This window comes from Rousettus aegyptiacus, unplaced genomic scaffold, assembly GCF_014176215.1.
Source record: "Rousettus aegyptiacus isolate mRouAeg1 unplaced genomic scaffold, mRouAeg1.p scaffold_m13_p_6, whole genome shotgun sequence".
Lineage (NCBI taxonomy): Eukaryota > Metazoa > Chordata > Mammalia > Chiroptera > Pteropodidae > Rousettus > Rousettus aegyptiacus.
Window position 1 is genome coordinate 95,467,725 of NW_023416309.1, and position 22,241 is coordinate 95,489,965.

A 22,241-nucleotide genomic window follows, 5' to 3' on the forward strand; every position below is an offset into this window, starting at 1 on the left:
GAAGTAGAAAGCTAAAAAATGTGACATGCAGAAAATCATTATATATATGACCTTAACTTACTCCATGTAGATGGATACTTCTTAAAGACCTGAAACTCTGGAAGTGTTATGGTTGGGTCCTCATTTTGCCTAGCATTGAAGCTATGATCTCCTAAGAGGTAGTACACCAGCTGTTGCTTAGCACACGCACACACACGGGCTACCTGTTTATTCATTAAGTTAGGCAGAACCAAGAGGATTAGTAAATATAAAGAGATTTTTTAAACTCTGTGGTATAACCTTTAACAAAAAGCCTGGTTCAAACAATAATTTACTTGTGGAGAGTGGTTACAGAATAAAAATACAGCCAGACTCAGTAGTCAGCATTTACTTCAAACTCTGGGCTTGGACTAGATTTCAGAGGCATCTCTATCATAGAAAAGCAATCATCAGAACCTGGTTTTCCAGGACACAATTTAAGTTACTTGGTTGGAGTTGTCTTGCATTTCTATACCCAAAGTTACATATCCTGCGTATATGTCCATATTTTTATTTACTTAACAAACCTTTACATAGCATTTATCATTTAATTCTCATGTAACTCTTTGAGGTACATACTATTACCCCCATTTTGCCAACAGGGAAATTGAGACAAAGAGGTTATGGAACTCGCCAAGCTGAATGTGTATTCTTGGCATTGCGATCTTGTAAGAAAAGACCTGTGCAGTCATTTTATTTTGTTAATTGAAAAATTTGTTTCTAAAATCCATAAATATTTTTGGCTGTTAGAAACCTGAGATTGAGTCATTTGTTTTAATTTTTAAATTAATGTATAGTAAAATTGACATTTTGGTGTACATACATTTATGTGACTTTTAGTACATGTGTAGATTCATGTAACCTTTACCACAATCAGGATACAAAACAGTTCCATCACCCAAAAAACCCCTTCCTGTAGTCCCTTTGTATTCATCTTCTCCCTCACCCTCCATCCCTGGAAATCACTGATCTGTCGTCCGTCACTATAGTCTTGTGTTTTGGAGACTGTTACATAAATGGCCCCATACAGTATTTAGCCTTTTGAGACTAGCTGCTTTTACTCTGCCTAATATCTTTGTTATTCATCAAAGGTTTTGTATCAGCGGTTTATTCTTTTTTATTGCTAAGTAATATTCCATTTTGTGGCTGTACCACAGATTGTTTATCATTCACCAGCTGGAGGACATTTACATTGTTTCCAGTTTTTGATGATTATGAACAGAGTGGGTGTGCTGTTTGCATCCCCACCAGAAACATAAGAAAGTTCCAGTTGCTCTGGGTCTTCGTCAGCACTTGATATTGTCAACATTTTTTATTTTAGTCATTCTAATAGGTAAATAGGAATAATTCATTTTGAGCCTTATGACTAGAATCTAGATGACAGGCCCAGTTGTGCCTTTGACCTAGCTGTTGACCTTAGAGGAGCCATTTAACTTTTCTGAACCTCTTCTTTCCTCATCGCTCATATCATAGAGAATAGTGAACATGTTATTAAGTTCTCTTGCAGCTCCTAAATTCATTGATAGGGAAGGAAATCCTTGGCAAGAGGAAAGATTTGTGCTTGCTATGCAAAAAAATCTATTGCCTGATCTTCTTAGCTGACATAGACATTATAAGCAGTATATATATTTATATGTGAAGTCCATATGAAATAACTTGATATTTATAACTATAGTTTGTCCTTTTGAGCTAAACATAATAAATCTATGACGGTATATGTCATATCTGTAAGCTAAAATTATGTAGCTAATGTTGCAATTAACACTGACAACCCGTAGTTTAGCTAATGTCTGATGTTTTTATACTATAACTATTTCTTAGCTTTCTAGGGTTATAGTTTACAGTAAGTTTAATATTTTGCCATTTTCTGTCATGAATAGGGGATCGCTTTTTTTTTTAATGACATATGTAGGTAATTGTCCATAATGTCTTATTTGAGTGAGAAACGAAGTATCTCTTTCACCCTTACCCTTCCATATCCTGAGATAGATACCTCTCAGGATGAATGTTCACATCATACATGTATGTACGTGGTTTTACATTATGAGATTGCATGCTCCCGTCCCAACATGTTCTTTAGTCTTTTTTTTTTTAAATGTGGACATATTTCTGTGTCAGTTAATATAAATCTATATTATAATTTAGGTGGCTACATAGTATGCCAGTGTCTGTGTGTCCCATCGTTTATATTTCAATAATAATTTTTAATGAGTAGTGCTAGATAGTAATCTCTTTAAGGACTTAGAAGAAAAAGGCAATAATATTTGTTTTACTTTGGCTTGTAAAACAAAATAAAAATATTGCTTTCATCAAAAATGAAAACAAAGGTGTTTTAATTAACAAGGGGGTACCAGTTATTCTAAAAATAAAACATTCTCCCCCCCAAAAAATAAAGAACTATAATGAATACTTTTGTAGACACATCTTTTTATACTTTTGGTGTTCTAATGGTGAATTATTTTTTGATAGCTGGGTCCAAAAATGTGTACACATCACACTTAGGAACATAGTGCTAAACTACTCTAAGTAAGGGCATTCCATATTCACAGAGTATTAACGAGCTATAGTTGGCCATGGCAGTTAATGTCAGAAGTCAGTTGGGTTATCTTGGCATTAGCCAGTTTGGGATTTAAGCCATAGAACATATCTACACATGTTTGTACATGGCTCCTGCTGAAAAAACCCAGCCCATTTGCTAATTGATAGTTTTTACCAAGTAAATCTGAGATTGTTTAAAAACATCAAAGCTTAAACAGTCAGTTGTAAAAAAATCTTCACTTCTGAGAAAAACAGATAAAGCAACCTGCTTCTTTAATGCAAAGAAAATCTTTTAACTAGTGATAGTAACTCAGTTTGTTATTCCAATAAGTTCTCTTTTTTAAATTCATAAATAAATTTTAAATTTTGAAATAATTTTTACATTTATAGAAGACTTGCAAAGAAAGTACCAGTGTACCCCTCATGCAGTCCCCCCGTTGTTAAAGCCGTACACAAACTAAGAAACCAGCATTGGTATATTACAGATTTGATTCAGATTTCACTAGTTTTCCAACTAACATTCTTTTTCTATGTAGAAACCTCTTAAATTCAGCTTTTAAACTCTGTACTTAAATAAGCTTGACTATCTGCTCATAGAAAAATTTTAGTCATACATATGTATGTACCATATATAATATGTCTGGATCTCTATATTTGTTTAAATCAAGTTACCTTTGACATTAATATCTTTGAAAGTTATCTTTTGACATTCAGACAGTTCTACCCAAGGCCGTTTTGGGGGTACCGTTGAAGATCTTTTTCTCCTCCCTTTTCGTAGTCTTTACAGAAACGTAATTTATAACATTGGTGAGTAGCTCTTGTCCAGCAGACCCTTTTCAGTAGTTTTAAGTCCCTGTCTTCAGGAGCACATGGAAAGTAGCCACCTTTTGTTTATTAGGAAATTAACTTGTCTGTTAATTGAAAGTAATAGTTAAGAGTCTGCCATGCTGGCTGATTTCTCTGTAATGTCTTGCTCTGAGAGAATTTAAGTATTAAGCAGTTCTCTAAGAAAAAGGTCCTGGCCTTGAGGTAGAATACTGTTATAAATAGGATAGTACTTGGGTATCTTTCACGCATGTTTGCTAATGCAAAGAATCTCTCCTGAGGCAGACTTAGGCATCCAGACTACTCTGTTAATTTGAATTATTCCTTATAACAGTGTAGGAAGAGGAGGAAGAAATTGGCAACATAAAGTAGACATGGATTTTTAAAAATCACTTTCCTCCCAGCTTAAATGGAACTCTTGAGTATTCCTTCCATTAACATACCACATTTTTAAAAAAGAAATAAACCTCTTAAACATAGGGTTTGGAGCCTCAGTCAGAGGCTAGCCACTTTATTTGGATCTTCCACAAACTTGACCATAAAATAACAAAATCAGTAGCATCCTGGAACTATAACATTCTTATTTTAGGAACAATAAAATGTACAGTTTAGCATTGAGGACACATGATATTTGCTGACTCAGGGTAGAAGGAGCAAACCAGGGAAGGAAGAAGGTGGGTTTTCATTTAACAGTGAGAGCCACAGTTATGGCCTGTGCTTACATCCGACCTTTCTACAGCAAAGTGCTTCAGACCATTGCACTCATGGTAATAATACCACTACAACACTGACTGAATGAGAAGAGAATCCTGGGCACCTTATAGAAGAGCAAATTTAGAAAACCATCTAAAATGGTCTTCTGCTCACCTTAAGCCTCTCTGTAAACATGCATGTACTTTGCTTGGATAACAGTCTCTTAGTTGGTTGGACCTGTGTATACAAAGGTGGCAGAACATGGTGTGTAGTGTGTCAGCTGGAAAACACATGTAAAGCAGCTTTAATACCAGCTCCTGCTAAAACAATGGCCATGCATTTGAGCAATATAGATCTAAAAACCTTACCTGTAGCCAGAGCTACATAGTAAGTTCCACATGAAGACAGAAGTTTTTGGTTTACTTTCATTGTTCTGTCCTTGAAAAATTAAAAGCTAAATTAGTGTCTGGGATACAGTAATGGCTACTGTCTAGAAGGCTGAGTGTTAATCTTGACTGAGTGATCTTACTAGGAAAATTGTTTTACTTGTAACATGTTTTACTTCTAACGTGAACATATTTAGGATTAGAGTTTTATTAAATCAGAAGCATACTGTATTATGTTATAGTTTTTAAAGATATGAAATTTTTGTATGAAGAGGAAATTAAATATAGTCATAATATGGGGGGATTTTTATACTTTTTATGTCATCTGTAATTTCTTAGTCATATCAAAAGGTTAATTTAGATTTAATTGTAGTTTTTGTTATAAAATACTTATTCTCCATTGTTAGGTCATAGTGTCCTGTGTTTCAAAATTATGGTATTTTAGTCTTTCAAAGGAGATAATACTATTTTTGAAAAAAAAAACTTTATGTTATAGAAATTCTCAGATACAAAAAATATAAGGAGAAAAGTATGATGAACCTAATATACCCATCTTCCAGCTTTAACAATTATTAAGACATGGCCAATCTTGATTCTTATATATACACACCCTCAGTACACTCCCCGCCCTCCAGTTATTTTGAAGTAATTCTAGACGTCATATATTATTTATAAATATAAGAATTATTTTTTTAGAAGACACCTAAAATTGCATTATTAAATTAAAACACTTCCTGGACATCTTTTAAGTGTTCAGTCAGTGTTTATATCTCCCAGTTGACTCATAATTGTTTTTTCCATCTTTTTCAACATTCAGACACAGGCTAGAATGTCAAATGGGACCTAAGAAGAGAGATTAGTTAAAATGTATGTTAAGTCCCTTTAAATCTATGGATTCTCCTCCTGTCTTCTCCATCTCTCTCTCTTCCTTCCTCTCCCTCCCTCCTCCTTCCTTCCTTCCTCCCTTGCCATTTATGTTGAAGAATCCAGATCCTTTGTTGTATAGTGTCCCATAATCTGGATTTGCTGATTGCATTTAAGTGGTATCATTGAACATGTTTCTCAGTCCTTTTTATTTCTTATAAACTGGTTTTTAGATCTGCAGCCTTGATCAGATTAAGATTTGATTTTTCTTGTGGGTGAGAGACAGACTAATAGGTGGCAGCATATATTTTCTGCCAGAAGACATATAGTGCTGGCCTTTTCTTTTTTGGTACTGTTATCGGCCATTGATGATCTTTGCCTAGGTCTGTTGATTCATTGGGGTTGCAAAATGATATGTAATGCTATATTTTTTTTCTTCAATTATTACCTGGAATACTTCTATAAAAAGAAATTTCCTCTCAACAAATATTTAGTTTCCTTAAGGTGTAGATCTGATTGGAATGACAGACTACATGCTTGGTTCTTGCCCTTCACTTACCAGTTTTCAAAAGAATGAGTTGGTTCTTTTAGTATCTTTTAAAGGTGACCAATGGATTTAAGCACAGTTGATGTGTTTGCATTCACAACAGTTATTAACCCAGTTGATACTCAGTTGTCCTATCTTTGTCCATTAGGAGTTTATCAGTCTGGCTCCGAGTCCTTTTGACACAACCCTGGTAGTCTTTGAAAGCTTCCTGCTTTTCATTATGACAGATGATTCCAGACTCATCTTATGTATTTCCTGTCCTGTTTCCTTTTGGTGGGGAGTATCTGGAAACCATAGTACTTCTCAGTACCGAGCTAGACACAGGCTAGGATGTTGAGGTAACATTTTAAAAAGAACCACCTGCCCTCAAAGGGCATAGAATTTTTAAAGGCTTTATTTTTTTATTTTGATTTATTTACTTTGTATACATTTTGATATGAAAAAAATCACATTTTGATTTATTTGATTAAAGTAAATCTTTGATTTCATTGTATAACAGGTATTTGTCAAAATGAGATAAATGTCTAAAATAAATTCCTTTTTATAATTTAAGAAAATTTAATGTGTCATTAAAATAAGTAAAAAAAGATGAAACCTTGAAATGATGTACATTTTACAACTATGTAGCCCTGTAGGAACAGTAGTTTGTTTTTACGAAAGTGGGTAATGGTATAATTTATTGTCTAGACTGGGAGATGTGTGAGAGGGGCATTATTAATAATTACTCTGGGAGAAATGGGTGTAAGCTACGACTTTGTCCAGCAAAGTAAGACATATGGGCACCCTGTTTATAAACTAATTGGCAATATGTAAGCCTCTTGAGACCAAGGATCATGTCTGTCATGTCACAGTTAATCTGTGGTGCTCCACACGTAGTAGGTACTCAATGAATATCTATCAAATATTACTAAAAATCTGATATTTTGAGGTTTGGTGTACATTTTACGTGTAGTTTATGCTACATTGTGTTTGCACTTTTTAAAAAACTTTCTTTTATCCACACTTGTCATCTAAATGATCTTATACACTGAATCTGAATGGGTTCGATGAATTTATTTTTTAAGTTTAGGATTAGCTTATTACAGAAATAATATATGTTCATTATAAAAACATTAGAAAATTTAGATAACCTTCTTATCACCAACTCTCACCTCTATTTCCAAAAACAAACAAACAAAAAGTCATCTATCTTCTGGTCGGATTTTATTTTAAGGGAGAAACGAACATTGTGATTCTTTACTAAAGTAGCTATGGCTCCCTTATAGTCCCTCTGAGTCACGTTTAAGCCAGTGGGCCTTAGTTTCCTCTCTTTATTAAAGAGACTAACACTTAGTTGACAGGAACTTTGTGATTCATAGATAAATGTGGGGTTTTGGCAGGGAGGAGCTGGGGAAGGAGGGAGAGATTACTTGTACAATGTTTCTGTCATCAGAACTGTCTTTGATTTCTCCAGCCACATTTCTTGAAGATATTGCCAAAGAAGTGGTAGGGGGAAAAAAATGACTTTGGAAAGGGAAATATATTTAAAGATATTACACTAAAAACTGACATTACTAATTAAAACCTTTTCTTCGACATAAATAGATGAAGAGGAATTAGACTTTGTCATGTTTCCAGACGTCTGGGCAACCTGCTTGGTCATGGTGGCTTAATTATCTTGACCACTCATTGGATTTGAGTTATGAAAAAAGTTATTTAAAAAAACAAACAAGCAAGCAAACATATTTATTCGGGTTTTTGACTGATTACATCTATTTATAGCACATATATTAAGAGCTGTGGTTTTCTTTAGGTTAAGAAAGCATTGTATTAAAATCATCTCCCCACATAAACGTTTCCTCCACCTACTCATTTGTCTGCAAGCCAGGCGTCTGTTCACTTCCTCTTGGGCTCAGTGCCTTTGCTGTTCATAGGCTCATTTTTTAGACATTCCATTGCAGCTAAAATACAAATATCTAAAGTGTGCATCATTACTAATTATTTTATACCCTAAAAGTAACTTCTCTGGAGTTTATATGGAGATAGTGTTTTGAAACAAGTTGTTCATTCAGAAATAGCCATATTTGGGGGAAAGGTAATTAACAACTCTACAAGGAAAAAATTTGTATATTTGAACATCTATCCACTTTTTCAGCTCAGGTTATTGCTGATCATTTGTGGTGCCAGGGAGCAGATAGCCAGGAATGATTTTGTGTGAAGCTGAGGGTTTTGTCTCCATACAGATTGTCAATTACCACATGTTCTGTGGTTTAGCCTTGAATTGAAGTTTTAATGTTATGTCATGGAAACTAAAAAATGTGTGTCAATATATGTATTTGTGTGTCTGTGTGTGTGCATGTGCGTGTGTTTATAAGGACTGTGCTTTTCTTCCCTTAAACTGAAGAGTTGAGATACGTTGCAGCATGAAGATGTATTGATTTTTTCCCCTCTTTGCTTTACTAGTTATCTGGCATTTAATGAAAAAATCTTGCTCGAAAGTTGCAGATCCCTTGAGGGCAACAAACACAATACTCAGAATGAAACTAGGTTACTGTTTCTGCAACATGCAGTGGTTTTTATCAAAAGCTGTTTTGGTCTTGACTTTGAAATTATCCACTTTTCTTTGAAGTGGTCGTAGTTTAATTTGGAGTGGTTTTAAATTTTAGAATTTCCTGAAGTGTACATAAAAATGTTTTAATATTTTCTTATGTGCTTGTTGTATACAAGTTTATAGAAAGCTTATCTCCAGACAACATATTTCTGCAATAAGACCAAAGGGGAAAATACTTCAGATTTGAGACTGTATTGAAGACTGAAAATGCTTTTAGGAGGGTATTCCAAATGGTTTTAGGTAGCTGTATTATAGATTTCCTTGGCTTTTAAAATATGTAGGCTTTTGTGGTTTAATACTTTGAGCTTGTGTTTTACTATAGGAATCATCTTTATAATATAACCAAGAGAGAATTATTCACTTTTCATTGACTATGACTACCTTTTGTAATGTGTCTTTATTCTTTTGGTTATGTTCTGGAATGAGGTAGAGCTTAAGATTGTGGTTTTAACATACTTTTTCTTCTATATATAATTTTTTAAAGCTTTATGAACTAACTTCCTCCTATAATGAATTCCAAAATGTTTTCTTGTAGCGAGGTGTTTTATGGTAAGAGATGTTCTTTCCCATCAGCATTTAAACATACCCAAGTCTCTTCCACCTTTAAAAATCATATTCAGACCTTTTCTGTTCGAGTCCCACTCCAGCTTCGGTTCCTCAGCTTCCATTCCCCTTTCTTCGCACAACAAAACTTGCCGGTTGAGGAGGCCCCACAGCTAGTGAGTGATATAGCTCCAGCACTCAGCCCAAGTCTGATCCTTTAACCATTGGGCTAACTTAAGACCGCTTTTTTTTTTCCAGGGAGGGGAGCCTTCATGTTCTGGAATTATTCAGTCAGCAAATCCAGTGGTCACTTTTTTCTTTCTTAACTCAGTGTTTTAGCAATATTTGATAAAAGTTGGCCAGTTCCTCTTTCTTGAAAAAAAATTTTTTTTTTTTTTTAATTTTATCTCTTGGCTTCTGTCCACAGCAGTTTAGTGGTTTTGTTTTACCTCTGAATTCATTCCTTCTTTTTTGTTGGTGTTTTGTCCCCTGTCTTTAGGGTACCCTATAGCTCTCTTTTCTCAATTTATCCTGTCTTCTCAGCCCCCAAATTTAAATTATTTTTGTATCTGTCTAGTTGACTACTTGACATCTCTGCTTAGCTGTCAGATTTGCATGTCAAATATGACTGTGTAAATTAAGATGCTTTAGGCTTTGAATTATAAAAAGTCAATTTAAGATCATTTGAAACTAAGGAAAATTTATCATTATAAGTAACAAGATGCCTCAGTCTAGGATTGCTTTAAATCTGTGCTTTAGCGACGTCATCAAGAACAACATTCTTTCCACCTTTCTGCTCTGCCATCTTGCACGTGTCTGCTTTGTCCTTTGTCCAGCTGCCATCAGGGATGCAAGATGGGTACCATGGTTCCAGGCATCATTTCCAGGCAAGACGACGTCCAGCGGCAGGTGGTGGTCATTGCCTCCTCATGCTTTTTGAGAGTTTGGAAAGCTCTCTCAGAAGCCTCCCAGCTGACTTCCACTTAAACCTCCCTGTCCAGAACTTGGTCATGGACCCACTTCTACACCAATCACTGGTGATGGGAATGTGTACATATGAACAGTTTTCATACGAAATAGAATGAAATAAGTATAATAGAGGCAGGAGCAGTAGAGTGGAAATACATGCAGGAGAAGTGGTAGAGGCTGGGGACTTGCAGGAGAGAGTGGTGTTTGAACTGAATATTGAAAGATTAGTGAGATTCATTTGTTAGGGAAGGAGATAAGGGTAGACTTGGCTGAAGAGGCAGGATACATTGATGAGTGACATAGAGAATTGTAGGACATTCTTGGAAAACATTGAGTAGATCCTAAGGCTGGTGGGTAGGATTTGTGGAGAGACGAGGGAGGGAAACGAGGTTAAAAAGGTAAGGTGAGAGGTCTAATCATGAAGGTTAGGACTTAATTTTTTGACAGTGGTTGTCATTATTATAGAGGAATCTTAGCACTATTTAGCAGAAAACTTACCTAGATACTGGGCAAAAGATTGAATTAGATACTCTCTGAATTTGAGGCTGATTGTCTTAACAGTCATAAAAAATATCTGCCTTCTCATCTCTCCCAGCTGTGTTTTCCTGTTAGACTTAAAAATGGAAATTTAAATTGTCTGAATCATCTTCGATTCTTTTTTTCTCTATCCTCTACATCTAATGAGCAAATTCTGTTGATTTCCCCCTTTTTTGGCTCTCTCTGACACCTTCAGTAATGCCCGTATTTCTTAGCCCTCCAGTGAAACCTCCATTTTCTGTCCCTAGTCTCTACATTTATAACTTTATCACCTACTAATCCCCTGTAAGGTTCCTTTGCCCAGGCCTTTATCTTCATCACACCCTGAATATACTGTGCTTACTCATGGTGACAGCTTTACTCACATAGCCCTCTCCTCAATGTGTTTTTTAAATTTCCTCTCTGCCTTTTCAGATCTCTCCCATTCTTCAGGACCTAGCTCAGATTTCATGTTCTACACGGGACGTTCCACAGCCTGTCCATTCTTCATCTTTCTTGCTTTTTAAAATAATTATATGGTATCTTTAAAAGTGCTATTTGTTTTATTTGTCAATTATGACTTATTTTTGTGTGTGTGGTTCTTGCTCCCCAAACAGATCTTAAGCTCGTGAAGGGCCAGAACAATAATTATTTGAAGGCACAAATAAATATCTTCTCCTTATAGTAGACCATGTGTGCTTTGCATGTAGGTGATAGTCAAAGCTGGTGAATGAAGGATATAGAGTGTGGGAATTGGACAGAAAACAGTGTATAAACCTTTTCGACCTATAAACTTCACCTTTGTTATAATAAAATAATTAAAAATCTGTTTTTTTCTTTGGAGGGAAAAAGGAGATCGGGACATTCACAAATAAACGCCCATGTTTGAGTAGCAGCGGTTTTAGCAGACAGAGTCCCACCACTTCCAGGACCGATGTGCTAGATGTTCCATGAAGGCTCATTAACCATAACTCGGTGTGGTTAGGGTACCAACCCAAATCGCAGGAATCCCTCTTCTCTGTTCAGCTGCACTTCCCAACAGGGAGGGAGGAGCCATTGGGTCAGTTGGCCAACATTCGACATATAACACGTCTATTTTGGGGGGGATGGGGGACAGGAGGGACTGTAACAGCCAGTTTTTACAAAATTACTTTTTATGGTGACATTGGTTAACAAAATCCTGTAAGGTTCAGCTCTAAGTTTTAACAGTAAGGCATATATATATATATATTCACACTTCACCTCTCATAGTGAGATTTTTTTCTGTCACCACATATTTGACCCCTTTTTACCCCATCTACCTCCTCCCTTCCCCCTGCTGTCTGGTCACCACTAGTCTATAGTCCATGTCCATGAGTCTTACAACACGTCTTTTGAGTAAAGTTGTACTCTTCGCCACCTATGGAGTAGTTGGGCACTTTTGCCTTGACTTTTGACACAGTTGTGGCATTGTTACCTGTTTTTTTTTTTCCTCTCAGCCGACAACTTATGTTTTAAAATGGGGGGGGGGCATTAAAAGCAAGGGTAGCGATACATGGCAGGTATCTGAGGATTCACGGATTTTTTCTACATCCCATTTGGCAGATTGCCTTAAATTCTTTCTGATGAAGACAAGAGGATTGACTAGATTGATCCAAGGAAAGATGTTAGTGTGGTGATCTCTCTCTCCACCCTGAGAAGGTATGGCGGACCCAGTGCTGTCTTTGGGGAAATGTGTTTATACCATGGTTAACAGGTTGTGGTCTCAATCCCATTTAGTGTCGTACTTACTTCAAGACTGTAGATGATACAGTCCCTTAACCCAGGTGTCCCCAACCTGAGATTTCATAAGCTAATGTTCACGTTCAAAAAGCTGAATGGATATTATGACAAAGCTGGACAGTCCAACCAGAAAGTTGTGATGTCCTGTTTTGGGTTAGTAAAAAAAAAAAGTAGGACCTGAACACAAATTCCTACATACAGGTTTTTAAAACAATACTCCAAGGGAACATGGCAGAAGGGCAAGGGGGTAGAGAGGGGAGTATATGATAGCCCATACATTTCAGATAATCTTATTGTTTTGCTCACTTTTAGACTATTAGTGTCCAGATATCCAGTTTCACTTTATTATTTCTTATTGAGATATCATTCATCTACCATAAAATTCACCATTTTAAAATGTACATACAGGTCAGTGGTTTTTAGATGGTTGTGTAACCATCACTGATATCTATTTCCAAAACATTTTTTTCACCCCAAAAAGAAACCTGGAACCCATTAGGAATCACTACCTGCTTCTCCGTACCTCTAGCTCCTGTCAATCACTAATTTACTTTATGTCTCCATAGATTTGCTTATTCTGAACCATTTCTTATCAATGGAATCATACAGTGTATAGCCTTTTGTGTTTGACTTCTCTCACTTAGCATTATATTTTCAGGACTCATCTGTGTCGTACCACATATCAGTGCTTCATTCCTTCGCATAGCAGTGCTTCATTTCTTTTTATAACTCATATTCCATGTGTGGATATACATTTCATTTATGCATTCATCAGTTGATGTATATTAGGAACGTTTCCTCTTTTTGGTTATTATGAGTAACGATGCTCTGAACACTTATGCACAGGTTTTTGTTTGAACATATATTTTCAGTTCTCTTGAGTACATACCTAGGAGTGGAATTGCTGGGTCATATGTGGTAACTCTGTGTTAAACATTTTGATGAACTGCCAAAGTGTTTTCAGAAGTTGCTTTACCAGTTTATATTCCCATCATTAATGTGTGATGCTTCCAATTTCTCCACATCCCTGCCAACATTTGCTACTTTCCAGTTTTTTGTTATTGCCATCTTAGTAGATGTGTAGTGGAATTTCATTGTGGTTTTTGATTTACATTTTTCTAATGACTAAAAATATCAAGTATTTCTTCCTGTGCCTCTTGGCTGTTTGTGTGCCTTCTTTGGAGAAATGTCTATTCAAATGCTTTGCCCATTTAAAAATCAGGCTAGTTGTCTTTTTATTGTTGAATTGTGAGAGTTCTTTTATACTCTGGATATTAGACCTTTATCAGATATATGACTTGCAAATATTTTTTTCCCATTCTATGGGTTGTCTCTTTACTTTTTTGATAGTATCTTTTGACAAAAGTTTTTAATTTGATAAAGTTCAGTTTATTTTCTTTCTCCGGTTGCTTGTAGCCTGTTTCATTTTTTAAACTTAACTTTCCCTTCTCAGTTTTTTTCCTTTCTTTCATCCTGACTGCCTCGTATTTACCATGGGAAAATGCATGCAACAAACTCTAAAATTTCATAAATCTCCACTCTGTCATCCATAATCCGTAACTTATTTAAGAAAGATGTTCTCAGGTAGGAAGGAGAAAGGAGCATAGGAACTTCGCCTGTTATCAGATTAAATAGTTGTGGGTACTGTTATTTTACCTTTACAGGGAATGCACTGAGATTAAATGAGATTAATTGGCTTGTCTAAAGTCATATGCCTAGTTAAGTGGTATATTGGGGTTCATACTAAGATCTTTATTTCTACATTTAATGATTCAGTAATGACTTATAGATATACTGGAGAGATTGGAAGAAAAGGGGGTAGGAGAAGAGCGAAGAAGGTAAAGAAAAATTTAATTTATAAACGTAATCTGAGTGTGTATTACAAATACGAAAAGGTTAAATCTGCTCTGTAACAGGAATTCTTAGCTTGGGGTTTTTGGACCCCTAGGGGATCCAGAAAGGGTTTCTAGAAATGGGCAACTCCTTTGAAATTACATGTAAATTTTTGTGTGTTTATTTTTCTAGGAGAAAAGATTTGTAGTTTTTCAAAGATTCTCCAAAGTTTAAGAATTGCTGCTAAGAAGAAGAACATAGAGACTTTTGGGAAAGAAGAGGCAGGCAGTATATTAGCAATTTGTCTTTTTCCATTGGCCATGGTTTGGGTTAACCCATGCTATCTGATTTTAGAGATTTTTGTCTTAGACTATTTGTTTTATACCTGTTAAAGACTCATTCAGTTAAACTTTTTTCCCAAATGTTAATTTTTGTAGTGTCAAAAAATTTTTGTTAATGACAAAACAATTAACAGCCCTTTGTCCTTTTGGTAGGTCAAATATATAAATTAAATTTCAACATTTCCTGATGTTCACACATCTGAAATATTTTCGGTTTTAATTTTTGTAAAATATAGAAATGTAATAAGGGCATTTCTCAGTTATTTTTCATTTTCTAAATGAGTTCCCCCCCCCAAGCTTTATTGACATATAATAGACAATTAGTTGCTCATATTTACATTGTAAAATTCAGTGAGTTTTTTTTTTCAATTATAGTTGGCATAAATAATATATTAGTTGTACAGCATAGTGATCAGAGATCTGTATAACTCACAAAGTGGTCGCCCCCCTAAATCAAGTACCCCTCTTCCTCTTAGATGTTTTTTACAACGTTGTTGATTATTTTCTTTATGCCACACTGTCTATTTCCATGACTGTTTGGTATCTATCCATTTGTATTAATCCTTTTGCCCCTTTTCACCATCCTTCTAAACCCCCCTCCCATCTAGTAACCCTCAAAATATTCTCTGTATCTATGAGTTTATTTCCGTTTTTGTTCTTATTGTTGTTTATTTTGTTCTTTAGATTCCACTCGTACATGAAGTCATGTGGAATTTGTCTTTATCTGACTTCATTCAGCACAGTACACTCTAGGTCCATCAAGGTAATATCTTTTTCCATCATCTTTTAATCTGTGTGTGTCTTTTAATCTGAAGTGAGTCTCTTGCAGGCAGCATACGTAGGGGATCTTGTTTTCTTATCCATTCAGCTTCCCTATCTTTTGGTTGGAGCAGTTAACTCTTACACTTGAGGTACTTGATGATAAATATGTAGTTTTTACCATTTTTATTCATGATTTTGATATATGCTTTTTCTTTCTATAGAAGTCCCTCCAACAGTTTCTGTAACACTGGCTTGGTGTTGATGAATACCTTTAGTTTATTTTTGTCTGGGAAGCTCTTTATTTGTCCTTCGACTCTAAATGATAGCTTTACTGAATAAAGTATTCTTGGTTGTAGATCCTGAGTTTTCATAATGTCGAATATTTTGTGCCAGGTCCTTCTGTCCTGCAAAGATTCTGTTGAGAAATCGGCTGCCAGTCTTTGGGAGTTCCTTTGTAGGTAACTAATTGCTTTTCTCTTACTGCTTTTAAGATTCTCTCTTTGTATTTAACCTTGGGCATTTTAATGATGATGTATCCTGTTACGTTTCTCTTTGGGTTCATTTTTGGGGAGGCTCTCTGAGCTTCCTGGAGTTGTATGTGTGTTTCTTTCACCAGGTTAGGGAAGTTTTCCATTATTTCATTATTTCTTCAGATATATATGTAACTCCTTATTCCACCTCTTCAGGTGCCCCTATGACATGGGTGTTGTTAACCTTAATTCTATCCCATAGGCTCCTGAAACTATTATTATATTCTTTGCTACTTTTGTCTTGCCGTTCTGGTTGGGTGTCCTTGGCTTCCCCATCCTCTCTATCAGTGTTTTGATCCTCTTCTTCTTCCACTCTGTTGATTCCCTCTAATATACTCTTCATCTCAGATAATGTAGTCTTCATTTCTGACCAGTTCCCTTTTATAATTTCCATTTCCACTTCTATGTTTTTTATCTTTTTGTTAAAGTTCTCACTGAGTTCAACTACACTTCCTTTAATTCCATTGAGCATCTTTATAACCCACGTTTTGAACTCTGCATCTGTTAGATTACTTGACTCCATTTTTCCTTGATCTATGTTCTCTTCTTTCATATGGTTTCTACTTCCTTGTATTCCCATATTGGCTGCCTTTCTGTGTCTGTTTCTATGTATTAAGCAAAGCTTATCAGCGTGGGCTTGTGTAGTAGGTGTCTAGCAGCAGTGTTCTGAGTTTAGCCCCAGCTGCAGGCCAAGTTTAACCCTAGCTTGGCCCCTCCGGAGCCACCTGTTAAGATTCAGCAAGCAATGCACAGATGCTGTGCTTATAGGCCTCAAGAAGCTACGCCAGACACTGAGGTCAGCTGCCATCAGTGTGAGTCTTGGTGCTGTTCAGCAAGTGGCACAAGACTTGCGGAGGATACAACTAAATGTGACTGGAGTGGGGCTACAAGTTGGGGGAGGCAGAGTCTTAGGGAATCCTCGGGCAGAGCAATGTGTTATCCAGTTTGATAATGTCTCAGCTACGACTGCACCGTCTTGCATTCTGGGAGCCAGGAGGGTTCAGCAGAGGAGACCGCTAGCACTTCTGCCCAGTAGAAAGCTTCACTTCTGGCCAGTGGCCAGTGCTCCGACAACTCAGCGTCCGCTTGTAAGTCCCTGGTGACCCCCAAGGATCTGACCGGGCACTGGTGCTCAGAGTGAACAGGTCCACTGTGAAAGTCCGATTGCAGACACAGCCCCTTTAAGAGGTGTCTGCAGTTGCTGGCTGTGGGCTGCTGATCCCAGTAGCCTCTGTCCCACTCTGCTGCTCGGGACAAGGCAGCCGCACACCTTCACCCCCTTCTACCTCCAACCGTTGCAGGGTGATTTCTAATTTCTCTCTCTAGTTGTGCTCCTGTTCATCTAGACCCCCAGGCGACTCTGCTTGCTGTTTGCTCTGTGTTTCCATCTCAGCTTTGATGTGGTTGCGAGAGGGGATAAGCAGAGCTTCTGTTATCTACATCATTTTGCCTGGTTCTCTCTCTAAATGAGTTTTTAATTCAAGTTAACAATGATCCTAGTCAAATTGACACTTACATAGACCTTTCATAATGACTTACACTAGGTAGTTGTAGTGCGAACATCAGTACCTGCTAAATATATCTGCATTCTAAACTAAGGTGTTAACTTAGGTGTTTAAGAAAGATTCACAAGGCCTTTTAAGTCTCTGATTTAAAGCTAATAGGGTGACATCAATTAATAATGATCAGGGTACTCACATTGATAGCACTTTGAAAATGGACTAGTTTATTAAAATAATTACATTCCATAAAACAATTTGTGGCCAAGGGTAGACTGAGACCTTCCAAGTTTATGTATATTCTGGATATGTTCTTCCAGTCGTATTTAAGGACACTGAATTTTATTTGAGCATTCATGTAGCCAAGACTTTGTCAGATTTTAATGGAAAAAGTAACAGTAATACAAAACTCTTACCCTTCTTTTAAAAATAACTCTTTTGTTGAAATTATAGTCTGTCTAGATGATATTTATGAATTGAATTGAATAATGGAAGGTGTTTTGAATATACATTGTGATCATCCAGGTACTGCTGTGTAGCCTGCTTAGAGTATTTGATTTCTTCTTTGGCCCTAGGAGGTTATTGTTGAAAGTTAAAGTTGCTTAAGCCAACTGTGACAAGTAATGCACATTAGTTTTATTGTCTTGTATGGAAATGTGAGGCTGTTGATGCTTGAAGATAATTAGGTGGTACCTAGGAGGAGTACCTCTCCTTTGTCCTCTCCTACTAGCTTCACTTGCATATTATTGAGGAAACACAATGGCAGTGTCATTTAAATGCTTGTGTGAAAAACTACAGTTAAATTTTATACTTATAAAACCTTTGTCTAAAACCGAATGACAAGCATTTCTCAATTCCATATCTTACAGATGATGGATTAGACAGACTGCTTAAAAATAATTGACATATTAAATTTTATTAGATGAGATTGCATTAAAATTAATTATATTTTTTCAACAATATAAAATATAGGCATCTGAAGCACCTTATAATGTTTATCTAAAATATGGCCCAGTGATATAGTTCATTGAGCTTTTGTTTGTTGCAAAGTTGACTACATGTTGGTAGCTTTTTTAGTTGATTTGTGAGCATCTTTGGAAATGAAGGACCTTTGTAAATATGCTACTGATCATCCCATGATTTAGAACCTTTTGCATTGTAAATTTTTATCTGTAACTTTGACTTTATATTACCAAGTTTAAATTTATTTAGGTTTCATCCATTGAAAACTTAACAGTTTTGTTGCAAGAAATTTAACTAAAATATAATTTAAAATTTTAATCTTTAATTTGGCAGAAGTGGTTATTGTGAAACACACATTGCAGGTGGACCAAATTGAAAACTGAAATGTATCCATATGAATTAATCCAACTGCATTCTGAAGGGAGGTGTGAATTCCACTAGCTAAGGATAAAACTTAGACCCGTAAATACGAGCCTGCAATTTTGTTTTCTTTTTGTTGTGTAGATATTTTTCTGTTCAAAGCCTAGTGCATGTTTTGAGATAATTGTTGTTTACTATTTAGCTCAATAAGAGACAGTGGGTAATCTGGGAGTAGGAGTTAGAAAACCAGGATTCTAGCCCTTGCTTTGTCACTTAGCAGAAGTGACAATGGGAAAGTTATTAAACTGAGCCTCAGCTGTGAAATAGGAACAACAGTCCAAGTCATTCTAGGGCAGTGATGCTTAAATAAGAGAAACCTTGGTGGTTTCATTCCTGTCTTTTCCGTATGGTGTTTCTTGTATGTAATTTGCCGACCTCCATTCTCCATCTCTGACTTCTGCTTGTCCTTGTCCGTCAAGACCAGCTGCAATTTTATCTCATCTTTGAAACTTTTCTTTGACACATTTGCTCCCTTTTATACCAGTTAATCACCTCCTTTTCCACACTAACACTGTGCATTATATGTATTGTAAATGTGTTTAAGAAACATTTATAATAGTGCTTAGTGTTGCTGAGTACTTTTATAAGCATTTATATGTATAACTCATTTAATCCTAGTAACAGTCCCAGGAGGTAGATACTATTATTATCTCTATTTTACAGATGCAGAAAATGAGGCATAGAGAGGTTAAGTCATGCGCCTAAGGCTACCCAGCTGGTATGTGTGAGAGCCAGATTGTTAACGTAGGCATTCTGGCTTTAGAGTTTGTTCTCTTAACCACTGTACCACACTGTCTTTTGTAATTGTCCTTGTCACACCATGTTGTGATTACTGGTTTTCGTGTCTGTCTCCACAGTTAGACCTTTCAACACCTTGATGGCTACAGCTCCTACAGTGCCTAACACACAGCAGACACTTAATAAATGTTTAACAAATACATGGTAAATGTGCTTCTTGTAAACTATAAAGCATCATATAAATGCAAATTATTATTACTACCACCATATGCATTTTGTAGATCAGAGCTTTTCAGTTTTGCAGTTTGTTTTCTTGGCTCCCAGTTTTCAGGTTGGCAGACTGAGGTCTATAAAATGGTAAAATTTAAGGATCAGTAGTACCAAAACTTAGGTTAAAAATGAGCCCTAGTTATTGATTCTGTCATTAAGCCTGTTTGGTCACACATTCTTTGCCATAATATTATGGTTTGTTTTATATGAAAGAAGATCACAGAGGGTCTAAATGATTCTTACTACACTTGTTAAAGTTACATAGCAGTTTAGTATCGTAAGTAGTTTAGATTTCCAGTATACACCATAAGTAGTATACTGAAAAGTTTCTTAAAGTTTCTTCCTCTTAGATATAATTTTTAAGGGAAAGACAGGACATACTGAGATTCATTATTTCAAGCAATTATTAAGAAAAAAATTAAGCTTTTAATATGGACATGAGTTTTAAACTCAATTGAATTACTAGGTAGAGAAATTAAGTATTTCACAAGGAACACATCCTTGTAAAAAAGTTTTTAAAATTCAAGTTTTATTTTAGTACTAATATGGTATTTAGCATAAAATAGTTTCTGCTTTTGTTTCGATCATATTTCCCGGTATAGGAAATGGTCTCTAAGAACAAATGAACTTGTATTATTTTAATAACATGAATTTAAACAGCTTTAAACGTCAATGAGGGTTATTGTTTGCTTTTTCTATCTACTTTCAGGTTCTCAACTCAATTTATTCACCTAGAGGGTCTTCTAAAAAACTAAGTTAAAATGATTTAGAATAAGTCAGTTAGAATGAGGATACACATTAATGTGGAAGGTTCTAATTTCTCTATTGTGTTTTGGTTTTGTAAAGGTTACTCTATTTTGTCCTTAGGAGATATCTTAAGTTTTCTGGAAAGAAAAAAAAAGGAAGATTATCACCAAAACTCAGACAAGGAGAAAGTTGCCAAAATAAAATGAAGAAAGTAAGATATGGGAAGAAAGTCCCCCCTGTGTTTCAAAGTGAACAATTAGACTGCATCTTCTATTGTGACAATGTGACTTATTGATGTTTCTGTGAGTTTTCCTAATTTTCATAGTGGTGAGATGTCACTTTCAGGTTCACGAGAATGCATGTATTTGCACCTCATTTAAAAGAGTAAAGCATTTTAATTCTAATTTTTAAAAGAAAGAAGAGTCTTATTTGCTAATTTATTAAGTAGAGAATTCTTGTGAATTTAGCCCTTTGTCTTTCTGATTTTTTTAACTTTCACTTAGTAATTTTATATCTGCTACCTAACTTAAGACTGAGATTATTGGTATGTGTAATGTGTATACATACGTATATTCATAAAGAGCTACATTAGCTAGGTTATGCTGCAGTAACTCCCCCCCCCCCCCCCCAATTCTACGTGGCTTAAAACAATGAGGATTTCTGGGGATGTAAAGTATGGCATAGGGAATATAGTCAATATTGTAATAACTTTATGTATGGTGCCAGACTTTTGGGGGGGATCACTTCATAAGTTATGTAAATGTCTAACCAGTATGCTGTATACCTGCAACTAATAAATAATGAAGGTCAACTATAATTGAAAACAGTTTTAAATAAAAGAAAACAATAAAGGATTTCTTTCTCACTGCATGGCAGTGCTGGATCAGCAGGGGAGCTCTGCTCGGATCACTCAGTGATCCAGGCTGATTCGAATGACCACCTTGCACACTACTGGTTGCCAGGCTAGGTCCGGAGGTCGCTCATTAGCAATTAAATATAACTCAGAAGTGACTCACATCGCTTATTTCACAACATGGTGGCAAGAACTAGTCATGTCCCACAAAACTACCTTGGGGGGGGGGCGGGGAGCAGGAAGTGCTGCACAGCCGGTGCCAAGGGGACAGAGAGCTGAAAATCCTTGATGAAAACACCATCCTTTTGATCATCAGATAGTCAGTCTATTCTCACAGGCAAAATACACTTGCTTCTTCTCCAAGGTCTTATCCAATCATGGCATCAAGCTCGAGGTCTAGGATCTCTCTCTGAGTAATGCTTGGATATGATTGGTGGCCTATTCATGGGGAAATGATGTATAGTCGTCTCCACATCAGATCCAGGTGTTCTTGATTCAGAGACCTGTGAAAGTGATTGACAAATGATCTGCTGCCCCCCACATAGAATGTACAATTATGACTAGTGACGGGATAATTAAAAGGAAAAAAAAACCTCCCATTTTAAAAGGGAGCAGGGAATAGGAGACATTTAACAGTCAGTGGACTGCAACAAATTCTGAAATCCCTCCGAGCAGTCATTGGTGGGGCTCCCACCAGGGGTGAGGAATGTTCTTAAATAGTCCCTGATTTTGGCTTCCTGGTAGTAGCTTATATAATTGTCAGTTATTTCTTTGCTCCCTAGCTTCATCATCTGGGCCCTTCTTTTTTTTTTTTTTTTTGATATCTTCCTTGGCTATATTCAAAATGGGCAGTGAGGGTTACTACCCCTTAGGGAGATGAACAGCTTTCTTAGCCCACTTCCTGCCATAGATGCTGGGAACCCAAAGACCATTTTAAGTCTCGCATAGTCACAGCCTTTTAGCCCAAGCTGGTGGTTCCTTTGGCAGTATAACTCTTGTTTCTAGCCATATCCACAGTTCTTTTCTAACCATATT

General features: G+C 36.2%; 1 protein-coding gene across 7 annotated transcripts in view; it reads left to right on the plus strand.

Moving 5' to 3' along the window:
• The window catches only part of ZNF652 (zinc finger protein 652), a 52,990-nt gene that overhangs the window by 8,559 nt on the left and 22,190 nt on the right, over positions 1 to 22,241 (plus strand). Inside the window, exons 1-3 of one of the 7 annotated variants that reach the window (XM_036222398.1) lie at positions 6,395 to 12,169; positions 15,109 to 15,187; positions 15,580 to 15,644. The exons of 1 other annotated variant lie outside the window; for it this stretch is intronic. The gene's annotated coding sequence lies outside the window, so the exon portion shown is untranslated. Of the gene's footprint in view, positions 1 to 6,394; positions 12,170 to 15,108; positions 15,188 to 15,579; positions 15,645 to 22,241 lie in introns of those variants that run through there. 5 more of the 7 variants (XM_016158486.2, XM_016158488.2, XM_016158487.2 and 2 more) reach the window with 5 other exon arrangements.